This window comes from Seriola lalandi, unplaced genomic scaffold (genome assembly GCF_002814215.2).
Source record: "Seriola lalandi dorsalis isolate HSWRI2012SDOR001 ecotype SW California unplaced genomic scaffold, Sedor1 jcf7180002054553, whole genome shotgun sequence".
Taxonomy (NCBI): Eukaryota; Metazoa; Chordata; class Actinopteri; order Carangiformes; family Carangidae; genus Seriola; species Seriola lalandi.
The window spans coordinates 1,217,340-1,232,360 of record NW_019525106.1 but is presented as its reverse complement, the minus strand read 5'-3'; the positions used below and the strand labels follow the sequence as shown (position 1 = coordinate 1,232,360).

Here is a 15,021-nt window from a genome sequence, read left to right as displayed (position 1 = left end):
TTGGTAAATCTGGCAACAAAGGCGCCAAGATGGCAACACTGCCTGTAAACACCCTCCATTCACATTTATACGACTGGCTCTGCCAAAAATGAACACAATAAAGACCATATCATATCATTGCTAGATAAAGGTGATCTGATATAGTTCTCTTTAACTACCATCTACAACGTAGATATCATTGTATATATTACATGTGGACAGCTACTTGTGGTTACCTGTAATAAACAGCACTAGTTCCCAATTCCTTGACTATGGAAAAAAAAAAAAATACTGTGAAGGCATCTAAGGTGTCTAATTAAATGAAGTACACACAACAACACACGTTTAGTCTTTTAGTTTTTTTTTCTCAAATTTTAAATTAAATTCTTTTTTAATCATTTAAATTTTAAATTGTCATTTTAATTAGTGACAACTGGGCACAAGAGCAGCAATGCTGCTGCTACATGAATACACACCTGACAAATACAGTAAGTGACAGCCGAGTATAAATGTGGCCTTGACCATAAAATTCGACTGTGTGTATGTGTGTGTACACGTGCGTCTTTCAGTATGCATTCAGCTTGTTTGTGAGAGTGAGAGCCTTCTAATACTGACAGCCAGCTGTTCCTAATATGATGGCACAGATTAAGTCCTGACACTCCCTCCCTCCTTCCATCTCTCCATCTTTCCTCCCTTCAGCGCCCCCAACCCTGTTAACCCCCCATCTCCAGTGACAACAGGACTAATGGATGGCCATATGACCTAGATATACACCAATCGGCTGTCACCAAGTACTGTATGTGCATCAGTAATGAACGCCGCATCGTCATACTGTAACAGACACACTGCTTATTCAAAAAATCAAACAATCGGAAGCGCACACACAAGCAAGATGTGCAGACGTTTATTCTTTCGTTCGCTCATGTGCAGTGCATTTCAACCTCTGCCTCTTCCTCAGCTGCTGCAGTTTGTTCAGACACAATGTTTCTTTCCTCACAAAGTCAACCTGTTCAGTTTCCTTCATTATTTCTTCAGAAGAACAATCGTATAATTTTTCATACAATGGCATATCCAATAAAATTTTGCTTAAACCACAATCAAAGAAGGGGTAGATGGTAATTGCGGTCTTTGCAAACACATCATTATCTTAACCTGACAAAAATGAAGATTTTAATTATTGATGGAAAAACACTTCACTTAAACAACAATATTACTGGGAAAATTGAAGTTGACCCTGGGGTTTCAGTACCATGCATGGTGTTTAAGCATTATTCATAGTATGGTTAAAAGCATTAAGAATTCAGGTCAAGTCATAAACAAAGTTACCCTGTGACACATATGTTCATTCATCCGACTCTAGTATATAAAACTTTTATGACATTCTGTCCTAGCAAATGCATACATCTGCCTTGACCGAGCTTAAGCAATAGAAATATTCTAAACAACGGTCACAGCTCCACCAACATTATGTTACAAATATCCTGACTACCATCCACTTTCATTTTATATAAAAACAAACAAATCAAAAACTGTAACTACTGTGTCTGAGAAGACATGCAGAAGGCAGAACTAGGTCTGCTCTTACTGTTTAAAAAAAGGAGACACATGGTCTAATTTTGTGACACTCTGTGGGAGGATGTGTGGTTTAGTTGTTCTATTCTGAGTCTTGCGGGGGGGGTGCAGGTATATTTTAAGGAACGCAAATGGAGAAAATGCCTTCTAGCCAGACTTCCCATTTGATCTTACTTAAAATAGGAAACCCCCTCTGTTCTATGGAGACTTTACCATAACCATGGTAAATGTTAACTACACCTTTGTAAACCCAACATCCACCCAGTTCTACCCAGAGTTCCCCTCCATAACACTGCAGTAATGTCGGCATGTTGCTATTCTATGTGCATATATGCATTGGCTACATTCGGTGAAGTATTTTCAGCTTGTAGAAAGTTTTCAGGGCTTATCTGAGTTCTTGGCAGCTACGACCTGAGCATGAGCGGAAGAAGAGGGGCTAAGGCCGTGGTCACCAATGGGCAGACCGCAGTATGGGTTCAGATAGGACGGCATCTGGATGTGAACTGATCAGACTGACCTATAAATTATTGAGGTTTATTAAATTTTGATGGAGCATTTCTAGTTTAACCGGCGCAGCTTTTAAAAGGCACTGGTCACGTGACGCTACTCAGCCAATCATTAAGACTCGAGTCAGTGAGTGACATACGCATACAGGGGAGAGATGAGTTGAGAGAAATAAGAGGGGAAATGGGGAGTGGGTTATAAGAGGGAAAGAAAGAGAGAATGAGGTGTTAAAGCTGTTCAATTTTTAAAATGTGTTGAGTTTATCATACAAATGGCTGAGACTGTTAACATTTGAAACGGAGCTAACAAAAATGAGGAAAAAGGGAAACTAAGATTTTCTAAAATGAACCACTTTATTTTAGGATGCAGATTTTTAATAAGCTCTCGGTTACGTAGTCTGTTGTACTTATTACAGCCATCATTTTCCTTAAAATAAGAAAAGGATAAGATAAGAAAAGGATAATTAGAAGAAAATTTATTATTTATCACCCCCCCCTTCTTTGCCTTGATCTAGTTTAACTCGTCCTCTTTGAATTTTAATAGAATGCCCCTGGGCAAAGGATTTGTCACTTAGGCAGAATGCCTTCGCTATTCCTTGAGCTTCAGGTTAGACTGGCAGGAGAAACAACCTCCCTCTGTACATACAGCCAGTTTCTGAGAACACAGGCTTCGGTCAGGGAGAAGGGAAGAGCAAGGTAAACATAGGCTGTAAATGATATTTTGGAAACCCTACAAGGGGGTGGGAAAGGAGCTCAGATTCAGGTTCAGGCTGAGGGCGAAAAGTAGGGGTGCAAAGATTATCCAATATGCATCCGAAAACAGAACCAGAGATACAACTACATCAAAACACAAGCTCAGATCCAAAGCTAATTCTTATCAAAAAAGGATCTCTTCAAGTATCTCTCTTTGTGCTGCTCTGCCTCGAGCGTGCACGTGTGTGTGTGTTTGTACTTTCTCCAGTCACATTCCTACTTGAACCCTACACTTCATAATACAAATTATCACAATGAACAAAATGTCTGACTTCACCATGCACACAGGCTAAAATCTCAAGTAAACTGAAGTGTGCAAAACAAAATACGCAGGAGGTGCCACCAACCTCACTGCACAATTTAGAGTACTAGTATTTAGAGTACAAATTTATCTGTATCATTTATGTATTGTTCTTTGCAAAATGTAACTGGATACATATCTAATCATCAGAAAGCAACAGACACACCCCTAGTGAAAAGTCAAGCTCAGTCAGCCCACGAACACCCATGTTCAGGGGCATATTCCTAACTGTTTTGATGTAGCAGCAATGTCACCCTTTAAATAAAACTAAAACCTCTATGATGCTTCAAAACTTTGCTTGTAAAAACTGTGCTTGTTCATATCGTCCACCTTTTTTAAGACAACAGTATAATAATTCTAAAAATGACCACCCATTAAGGCGGCCTATTTCCTCTGACGCATTATTATACAGGGGCCTCCTTTACATTGCAATATCATTTCTTGAACAATAAACCATACAACCGCAGCAACACTATCCAGAAAACAGTCTTATTTATTTGAAGACTTCAGACATTCATTATAAATCTCATGAATGATTTGTTTCACATTTATTCACCTTCGCTTTCATAGAATAAATCTGAATTAGAGAGCATGTCCCTAGCCACACACTGGAGCCATGTTTGACCTAGCAGACCCAGCCAGCTGGCTGTCTATACGGTTGGATCCAGGCCAGGGGTGGCTATGTGTGAGAACCAGCCTTAGGCAGGCCTAGTCAGGCTGAGCTGATGGAAAAGGGTCCAGCAGTGGTGCCAAGCATGGCCCCTTTGTTTACATCAAAACGCAGACAAGGACGCCTGCACACGTGTACACACAGAGAGACACTAGCTAAATGCTGTACTATGAGAGTCTGCAGCCGTGACTTTCACTTGCACTGACACATCTTCACTTGCTTTCGTTTTCATGGTGTTCCTTTCTCTTGGAACATCAAGCACACTTGCGTGGTACCACTTCAACACCATTAAGGATATTCTCACTGTCAGTAAAATGAACCTGATACAGAAACAGATCTGATAGCACCTGATGTTCGAAAATATGCATCTGCACACTGATTCCTACGTACAGTACATTCATTTACTTTGATGCAAACGCACACTAACCCAGACTTCCAGCGATCCAATTCCAGCAATAAGCCAACAAACATGGTAGTGATGCAGCTACAACTGCGTTATTCTACCGCTTCTCTGACAATTAATACTTCTTTTTTTTTTAAATAAATGTTTTACTCTTAAGAATAAGTATTGGAGAAATTTTGAAGGCCTGTTTATAAACATTTATCCCAATAACATGCATAAATGTATTTGTTTACTTACATTTTGTCTAATCCTTTTTTTTTTTTAATATTTTTTTTTTGGGCCTTTGTGCCTTTATTGGACAGGATAGTAAAGAGAGACAGGAAATGGGGAGTCAGAGAGAGGGGGAACGACATGCAGCAAAGGCCGTCTGATGCAGGACTCAAACCGGGGCCAACTGCAGCGAGGACTGTAGCCTCTACACATGGGGCGCCTGCTTACACCACTACGCCACACGACACCCACTGTCTTATCCTATTTAAAAGATGATAGAGATGATGAGAATATATTTGTTCTTACAATTTCAGAAGCCCAGTGAATTCCCATAAATTTCATACAGTATAAAAATCTATTAGCAAATGTTTAGAACTTGCTTGAGTTATGAAATTCATCACAATGAACATCAAGTCTGAATTAATTAACTTTTACATATTTTAATGTTTATTCTGGGGCATATGTTTGTAAATATTGGTATATGCCATATCAATAATAGATAAATTTTCACTTAGTCAAGTTTGCAAACAGTCTGTAGGACTGGCTCAGCCATCTTAAATTCTCTTCCTATCACCAGTGAGATAGAACAGAAAAGAAATGGACTGTGAAGATAATACTAGAGAAGGGACATTGAAGATGATAGCTCAAAGAAGCATGACTAACTAAGAAATGTGGGCTGGTAACATCAAAGCTCATCATCTGAATCTCCTGCCCACCTGGAAAATCTGATCGGAAGAAGTAGAGGGGTAACTTCCTCTCTGCCCAATTAATTTTCAAACAAAGTGCTGTTCAGCAAGGCACCTAAACCGTAATTGCGACAAGGAAGAGGCAGAGGTCAACCGCAATTTACTCTGTTTTCATTGTGTAGATGTTTGAGAACCTAGCAGGGTGTTGCTGAAAAAGAGGTGCAATGAGAAAATGTTCAATGGTTACATGAAGGTGAAAGTAGAATATATGTCTTGGCAACACATGGTGGTGCTCCTATACAAAAAGAGCAATTTATTTATGAAAATATCTAAGAGTTTGACAGCATCAACAATTTTCCTGCTAAAGCTCTCCCACTGCCAGATCTACCTTACATTCCGTTCTAAATGTCAGTGCTGCATTTCCACTCTCAAAGCCGAAAAAGTCAAGGCTTGAAAAACCAATATATCAGCTAATTTTACTTATCACATTGCACTTTAAATTATATATAAGGGCTATGCAAATTGGATTCTCTGCTCCACTTCAAGTTGCTGCAGCGGTTTAAAGGCTCTGCTACATCATGACAGGGCCTTTTTATATAGCTGAAAACCTCTGTGGCAGAAAAGGAAATAATGAGCTGTGGAGGTTGCAGAGTAATAGATATAGACAAAAGGAAGAGAAAATGAGCTTGTGTTTGATTAGGCCAACACAGGCTACTGGCTGGACGAAGTGTGTTCTCAGGGGAGTGAGTGTGGTGAGGGCAGGGGCTCCTCTGTCTGTCTGCTTGAGAGACAGGAGGTGTGAGGGGCTGGGAGGAAGATGTCTGCCAGCAGAGAGAAGCTGCCTGAATAGACAGAAGAAGGGTCATTAAGTATGGGATAATAGATGACAAGGTGTTGGATAAATGATTTTAATTAATGATGCTAAAGCAAAAAGCAGTCCAGTGGGAGGCAGAGGGTAGGAGCCCATTACAGACTCCTTAGAATAATATCACATTTAATCAACGACCAGCTTCCAAAGATGATCAAATTATGGCTTATATATTTTCTGAATTCAAATTTTACTGGCAATTCTGAGCAAATGTGCCTGTTTGTCATGAGTCCTGACAATTGAATACTGTATATGACTACAATTGAATAAGCCAATTGGTGTGGCTATAAATACAAAACAGCTTTCCCAGCTAAATTGTGGTGCAATACCTGCAAGAACTATTATTATTATTAAGTATACTGAAGCTATAGAATTTTAGAGAACACAAAATTAAACCCACCGTCAAGTCTTACAAGTCTAACAAGTCCCTGTAACTGCTACAGGTGAAATACTTTAAATACACCTCCCTTTGAACAAAACCGTAAAGTGACCAGTCAGTCTTACAAAAAAAACAAAAAAAAACAGATGCAACGCAAATGTTTGTGATTATGGGAAGAATATTTGTATTTGTACTTTTGCAGTATTAAACATTATCCTTTTGATAATCTCCACATTTAGTGCCTTACAGGTTTTATCTTCCAACAAAAAAGCTGCAATGCGTTTTAGAATCCAACTTTCACACATCAGAGTCCCCAGCACTACGTCAACGCAGCACACCAGCAGACAAATTACGCACACTAATCCACACTTGTGACTGCATTACCTCAAATCACCCTCAGAAAACTGGTGAGGTCCATGAGCTGCTCCCCTCCTCCCACCTGAGATCTCAGCATGGGGGTCCTTCCCAGTGAGGAACGGTGAGAGAGGGAACAAATCAGCTTCACACCACCTCTGTGACCTGCCAGCCTCTCTTATCTGGGAAAAAAGAAACTCTTCAAAAACAAAAAAAAGTTGGCTAACCACTCTGTATTGGACTGCTGGGTGCTCTCACACCCAAGATGAATGGATACTGCCACAGAGAGACTTGCTCATGATTTGTAAAACATTTCATGGGAAGTAATTGTCATGGTCAATATGCTAAGAGTGAAAGTTCTGCCCTTTGCATAAACAGACACTTGATAGTCATGTCACAAGCCAGCAAAGGAGACAAATGAACGTAATATAATGAGGTTAGACTTTTTCTGTAGATGTCAAAAGTTCAAAGGGTTAGAGCAACAGGTTTAACAGAACGTCAACAGAACAACACTTCCCACAGTCTGTCCATCCTCTCACTTTCCCTGTCTGCCGCCTGCCCTCTCTCTGTCCCATCATCAACCCCTGATGGATACTTTTATAGAAGCTGGCAGCAGCTCCCAGGCATTTCATTGACAGAGACATGGACTAATCAGAGTGCTAATCATACACACAACTCACTGGGTGATAGAAACGATGGATCTTAATAAATAGTGATAAGTCTCCTAAAGATGCCACTTTGCTTTACCTTTAAGGGTCAGTGAAACCAATTGACATAAAAAATATGTTTCCTGTCCCCGGGTGGTATCTAGCCTTGCAGACAGTTTCAGTTTTATTTGCCATGGTTTAAGATCTCCACCACTTAGACTTCTACTGCTGCCCCTTAATAAAATAAAGATCCATAAAGACCATAGTGGTGTATTATGTTTACCATCATTATGCTGTGTCAGAAAGAACAGGCAGTCAAGATAGTTTTTTCCACATGTCACTAATATACTCTCAAAGTCTCAGATCACACACAAAGATGGATGAAGCCACTCTGCAACCATCAGGAACACAATGCCTCCCTCAGTGTTGATCTCATTAAATTATACTTTGCTTTGCTGATCAAAAGGGACTGCTGGGTAATCTATTTTCTGTGAATGGAGTTCTACAATACTCATTAGAGATGATATTTAGCATTACTAACATTCCCCTTAATTTATTCCACAACCAATTTGGACTTACTCAGGCCCTGAATGAATGACTAGTCTTTCATAAACTGGCTCTAGGATAACATTGTGTGACAAAATATGAGCCTATGCTAATTAAGGGTATGACCCATAGACCACATTGTTCTGCCCTACATCAAGTAATTTATTCATCAAATGATAAGCAATACATTCTTAGAAAAACTAAATGTGGAAAGGAGAGCAGTTCTGCTATTAACCACAATTTCCACATTTCTATTTATCTTCTTATTTTTCTTTTCAGCAAACGAAAACCCAACTGATTCAGAGAACAGGTTGTCATGTCTCTGATGTTATTTTATCATTACAAGTTTAACATGAAGAACTCTGTGTAGAAGAAAAAGAGAAGTTTTGGTATCTCAGCATGTACCTCACAGTGCCTATTTCAGCTGAGTTGGTACAGATATTAGATAGAGATTAGGACTATTTTTGGCCCTCTGTACTTTCCACTTGTGTTAACCTAACTGTGATCACAGTACAGAATCCAAACTGTTAGTATGGGGTGAGTGACACAAACAAAGTCAAGCCAGAGTGATTCACTGCTGATGTGCTAGACTGGACACATAGAAGAATAAGACATCCTCCATCTGTTGACTCAAAGTACATGAACTTTTTAAATTCCATTCCCAGTGAGTGGACACAACAGTGTGTGCACAATACTAAGCCTTATAAGTGGAACACAGATAAGGGAACTATGTAAAAAGTCATTCAATCAGTCGACTGGGTAAATAAACTGTCAAGTATTTATGACCATTATCTTACTATTGTAGTAAATCAGATGACTGTGTGTGGCTTTTAAGTGGACAATAATGAAATGAGAGTAACCTGGGTAAGAGCTACTGTGTGCAGGTTCAGACATTTTGCCTGGTTAATGTGTAATTTGCTGTTAAACCTCTATGTCTTCATGCTGCACACACATGCCAAGATAAACAGCTTGGGCAAGGCTGAATCCAAACACTTCCTAACTGATATAAGCGGACAAGTGATGCTTTGTTTCCCCCACAACTACCACAGTACAGCCTGCTACCATCTTAGAGCTGTAAGGAATACCAAAGCAAAATTTCTAACTCAATCAAGCACAACACAATGTCAGGATACCAAAAGCAGAGATATTAAGAAGACTGTTTCACCACTATCAATGTGATTCCTCCACACGAAAAGATAATAAGAAGGATAAAATCATCTGACTAAGTGTCCTCTTATTAGTGTAATAAGAACACCTGGCTTCCATCCTTATGCCCAATGGACAGATGTGCTGAACAGCTGACTGCCTCTAGTATTACCGACATATATAAAGACACTGGTACACTTATCCTTCCAGGAGAGACCAAAATACGCAGTAATAAGGATGGTAGGCTGAAAAAAGAAACAGCAACTAGTCATTACACTTTTTCTGCCACTGTATGGAAGCTCAACATGTACTCCAGGCACACTGCCTGCTTTAGAGCTTTGTGTATCTCTCTGAAGTATCATTCTGTAGCCAACTGTCCTGAAGCAACCCCAAACATTTACTCCATTCTAACCCAAATTAATCTGACACACCCTGTAAGCTGCTGAGTTCTGTCAAACAGTTTCTTTTCTTTCAATGCTGCACTGTGCTCCAACTTTGCAACACTGACACACAACTGCTCACATGGACATGCAGAAGTCTCAAAAACAGCTTAAATGTTAGCGTTATTGCACTAACTGACATTGTGATGAAATAGCTGTCGAAACATATCTTAAAATGTATTGAAATGTGGCATAAAAAGAAAGTACATCTGTTTCACACCTTAAGAAACATGTCCTAATTCTTTCTACTGCTCAAAAAGTGAGTTATCCCTCCTGGCAACATTGGGTAAAAAATGTTCCTGTATTTGTGTTGAATTTTGGAAGTAGACAGACGGTTAAGAGAAAACAGGTTCACAAATTAAACCTTAAGATTGAAGTGTTGCATGTCAACGGCACAAACCATTTGAGTAACTGAAGCTAAAACAAACAGCTAGCCAATCTAATTGAGCGTATGCATTATTAAGACATTAAAGAGCAGGCTAGCAGGTGAGAGCTCAGCTTACCTTTCACCTGAGCCACGGGGAACACTGCATCCAGAAGCCTTTGTGGGAGCAGCCCGTCTCACCTGCAGAGACACAAAAGTTACTGAAAGGTTTCACTTTTACTCACACAGTACAAACAGACTTACTGCCTCACCCCCGGTCTCTCGCCTTCCCATGCTCCTCCTGGTCACACCACTGTGCTAAGGAGGGTGGGGCCCCACACAGTCCCAGTCCTAAAAGAGCCACTGACATCACTCTGGGCTAAGTGCACAGTCTGTTCGCCACCTGCACACACACGACTGTCAGTTACAACTAGTCCCGAGTTCATGTAAGTTTGGGGCAAAAGGACTACGTGAGCCGTTGATCAAGGATCCAATCCAATAAAAAAGGTAAGTGAAACTAACAGTATAAAAGCATAATTATATGATATGTCATGGAGAGAAACAAGATTCTATACAGTGCGTGTTTACTAAGTTAACAGAAACACACCAGCAGTTAGCTAATCAGCTAATCATACTTAAACAAAGAGACAATAACACACACCATCACATTTATGGAGGACTATTAGTAATTCTTACTAGACAAATACAAACCTTGGTTAAATGTTAATCGAGGAAGACTGAAAGTATATGACTGCATGAGAGTCCATTTTAAATGAACACACTTCTCAATTCTAATTTAAATTTGGTCTCTCATTCTAATTGGTTGTACTCAACATATATTGTATTTTTTACCGCTAAAAAAATTCTGATTTCAACACCCCATTCTGGTCTTTTGTTTTCCCTTGAAATGCCTCTTAATCCTGCCAGGGAAAAGAACAATGCATGCTCGAACAGCTGGGATGTGTGATAAGCCACAAATCCAAAAACCAAAACAAAACAACACATAGACCAGTTCATAAAAAAGCATGCGCACAAACACACACACCCCTAATATAAAATAAACACATTAATATGAGTCCTAACAGATGCAGAGTTGCGTGAACAAATGCAATACTGTAATCATAAATACATTTTAAAAAATCTGTATTGCACTTAATCATTTGCATAGTAGAGATTTGTCTGTATGAAATTTCAGCTATAACTTCACTGGGACCACAGAGCACGGATATTTTTGTTGGATTATTACCACTTCACAGGCAGCAGAACTTTGCCAACTAAAAAAGAAATCACAAATTCCCACTCGACTAGCCTTACTTTACCCGAGTTTTCAGTGACTATATAAAACCTGCATAAAATTAAACAAAATGTCAGCAGTTCAAAATGAAAAAAAAAAAAGAAAAGGACTTGGCATGGATCTCTGCAGATAACAGCTCAGTTAATGATCTGATGGCAAGCCAAGAAGTGTAAAATGGGTTGGGCATTGGGCTGGATTCTGTGCCTAAATCCTATTGCCGAGCAAAGGAGGAAGCCATAACACTTGAGCATGTCTAACCTAAATAAGAAGTGAACTGAGAGAGAATCCCCGAGCTGACAGAGCTTGAGGGACAAAGACAAAGGGGGGAGGTAGTGCAGAGGAGATGTGAGCCAAACACAGACAGCAACTACAGGAAAACAGAAAGACACGGAGAAGGAAAGGCTAATTTATGACAGTCGCTGAGGGCATGGCTTTCTCATAATAACAAAACAGCCCTGATTTTTATTTGTCTTTATACACAAAACAGATTTGTATGACATATGAAAGCCAATGCATAAGAATGAAAAAAATCTACAAAGTGTGAAGTGCAAAGAGAGAAAAAGTGAAGGAAGACACTGTGACCCAGAATGTGGCATGGTTTGGATGGAAGGGCTCCAGAACTACACCACTTTCTCATACACACGCTGTCCTACATTTCCTCACTCAGACCAGACGTTAAGTATCTGCTCTGAAGCAGAAATACTACATGCCACGTAGAAATGACATTGTTACATTGAGATATTTCATTCAGCGCACGACCAAAGATCAGGAGAAAAGTGCACAGCATTGGCTCAAGAAATCTAATGTTCAAAACTATCACTTGCTGCCAAAGTCTTTTACTTTTAAATTCTACTTGTAGTTTCAAGAAAGTGGGCCAAAGAAAACTCAGCAAGGACACGATTAGCAACAACAGCCCCGCAAATTGAAAACTATATGGTTATGGATGCGTGAAACACTGCCACATGCATATTGTATAACCAGCACTCTGCATGCTTCTCTCCAAGCATACAAGTAAGTAACATTTACATCAGAGCACTGTGAGTTCGCCAACTTTCCCAGCAGAGAGCCAAAACTGACTCATAGGAGTGGTCCAGGCCAGATCCTGCCCACTGATTTATAGCTGTGTCTCTGGCTCAATTAAGGAAAACAATAGGAAGGATGTGAGTAATAACTTGAGGCAAGATGTAGGTGCTTCAACTGAGACTACAGTAGTGGTGAGAAACTGATGAAAACTGACCGACTAATAATAAGCTGATATCTTAACTAGCATAAGATAATATTGATATACTGGAAACTTGGCTTTTATACACCAAGTTCTTGCATTGTCACATTTGTGCATCTACAGCGTTTGAAACTCTGCACATCACTATTCAGATTGTACCTTTAGATTCTCCACCTCCTCAGTCAGCCATAATGCTTCATAACATATAAAATATTTTGATTCAAATTTTACGTATATAAAACTGTCATCTGATAACCTTGGGTTTGTACTGGTTAACAGACACACACACACGTTGTCTGCGTGTATGAGTATTTAACTAGTATTTGACTATTTAACAAAAAAGATGATACTCAAATGCCTCAATTTCTTTTCATTTCATAAAGCCTTCAAAAGTCAAGCATCTCATCAGCAGCCACCTCCACTTCCCTCTCCATGCATACATGTCCACTTATCTTAATGTAATTTTAAGCAAGGTTCAGGCAGGTTACACATGGCTACGCAGTGAAGGTAGGCAGTTGTCAACAGCCAGATATGAGGTCGGTATCTGAGGTCTTTTCAATTGACTGATTATTAGGCAAAGTCTTTCATCTGCTACTGGATTAGAGGCTCTAATCCAAGTGGTCAATTGAGGCTGATATTTACAAATGTCCTTAGGAATACAGAGATTGTTTGTCCAGTTGAGCCAGGCCACACAAACAAACAGACCATAAACTTAATCATTTCTCCCTGCATGGATGCAGAAAAATCAGAAGCCAGAGACACGAGGACACAAAGTGAGCACTCACTGATCATAATGACTGCAGATTAGACTTAATGGAATAGCAGTGGGTCTAGGGCACTTAACATTAAATGCACTCAAATGCCTTAGAGACTAATTATTGTTCATCACATGCCCTCCTAACCTGCACTCCTGTTGTCTGGGAAATTAGGTTTAACTCAAGGTTGGCTAAAACCGGTACCAACTCTTCTATGGGATGTGGCAAAATGGGAACAACAACAAATGGCCCCTACGTCCAAACACTTTGTCGGGGACTCATCACATTGCTCTTGATAATCATGATGGCACAGAACAGATAAAAACAAATTATGAAAAGGTGTTTCTGAGGTTCAAGTTGAAAATTGCTGTGAGGAAAGAAAAAGTGTTGTAACAACAAGTATACAACGAAAGTGTGTAGTGTCTAATTGGATGTGTTTGCCCTGTGCAGCCTGAGGAACTTCACTATACTGTGTCATACTGGCCTTTACTATAGATAAGATACTGCTCTACACCAATGTCATACCCATGGCTGTTTGAATTACTGCCTGAGACATTTTTTGCTCTGATAAAACCCAATTATAAAAAACAACATTTTGCTATAAACATAAAGTCCATTTATGTTAGTCTTGTACTCATTGTAGAGTCCATGATTCTGTATAATAATTACAAAAATATTAACCTTCATACATACTCATACGTGAACTATGGCTGTCCAAGTTTTTAAATTAGGCTGTGATCAAGAGTTATTCATTTAATATTACTGAAGCATTGACAGCAAAGCAGCCTTATTAGAGTTATAGCGGAAGTCTGCAGGCAGAATGAAGACATGGTGTCTTAATACCCCTTTTCTACAGGAGACATAGGTATGACGTGGTTCTACCACAACATTAAGTAAGTACCACATAAAGTTAAGTTTCGCTTTCTCTGTCATGCCTACCCACTCATGCATATTATCTCTCCTGGGAGTTAGTTGAACATTTTAACATCAATATCATTAAATTAATTTTCCAACCCAAACAGAGATGCCTGTTCACCAAAGCCTGGTAGTGTCAACCCCGGACAGGAGAAAGGATCTGGATCCAATCAAATCGACCACCATTCCACTTCACTGTGTCAGTCTGGATGGGGTAAATAAGGTTCTTTTTTTCCGCTGTGCTTCCCCCTGGCCTGACAATTTACATGTCATAAGCACAGGAATGTACTTTATGTTGGCCACATACAAATACATGTATATACGTGACTATTCCTCTGCACCTCGGTGAAAGTAATTGTTTACATTTGAATGTCCACTTAGAAGATGAATATACATGTCGGTGAAAAACATGTCCTTAGTTTACACAAAGGTTCGTGGAGGAGCCGATAAACCATTGCCAGCCTTGTTGGCAAGGGTAGCTGTGTTGGAAATGTGTGGAAATTATAAACATGACAGGAACACGACACTGGTCAATCACTAAAAGAAGCTTAAATGTCAAAACCAGCAAAAAACCTAGGCAGCACTCCATCAACAAAAGCATTATAATGCAGCATTAAAGGAATTCCCTGACATTTTAGAAAAACACACTTGTTTGCTCCCATGCCGAAAGTCAGATGAGAAGATCAATATCAATGTCATCTCCGTGCATTTAGTAAAAAGATCAGACCAAGACGTGTTTATCCAAGTACAAAAGAGCGGAAGCAGAGGGGAAAGGCTGGAGGCAGGGAGACACAAACACTGGAGGGAGGGAGAGGGGAAAGATGAATGCTGCAGCAGTGGTTTAAGAAGTTTCTATGGACGTATTTGTTAATTTTTTCCTGCGTGAGACATGATAACTGTTGGAAACCATTGTAACCAACATAATTCAAATTGTCCATGGTCAATACTATTGGCAAAAGTCGAAGCTACAACCCTTTTACAGCCACCTTTCATAAACAGAGGCTGAGTGTTAAA

General features: G+C 39.6%; 1 protein-coding gene across 5 annotated transcripts in view; it reads right to left on the bottom strand.

The window, feature by feature from the left end:
• Positions 1 to 15,021, bottom strand: part of osbpl5 (oxysterol binding protein-like 5) — a 45,467-nt gene that overhangs the window by 22,643 nt on the left and 7,803 nt on the right. For 2 of the 5 annotated variants that reach the window (XM_023415474.2, XM_023415476.2), the window contains exon 2: positions 9,961 to 10,022. The gene's annotated coding sequence lies outside the window, so the exon portion shown is untranslated. Of the gene's footprint in view, positions 1 to 6,708; positions 6,729 to 9,960; positions 10,023 to 10,093; positions 10,113 to 15,021 lie in introns of those variants that run through there. The other 3 variants (XM_087176418.1, XM_087176419.1, XM_087176417.1) reach the window with 2 other exon arrangements.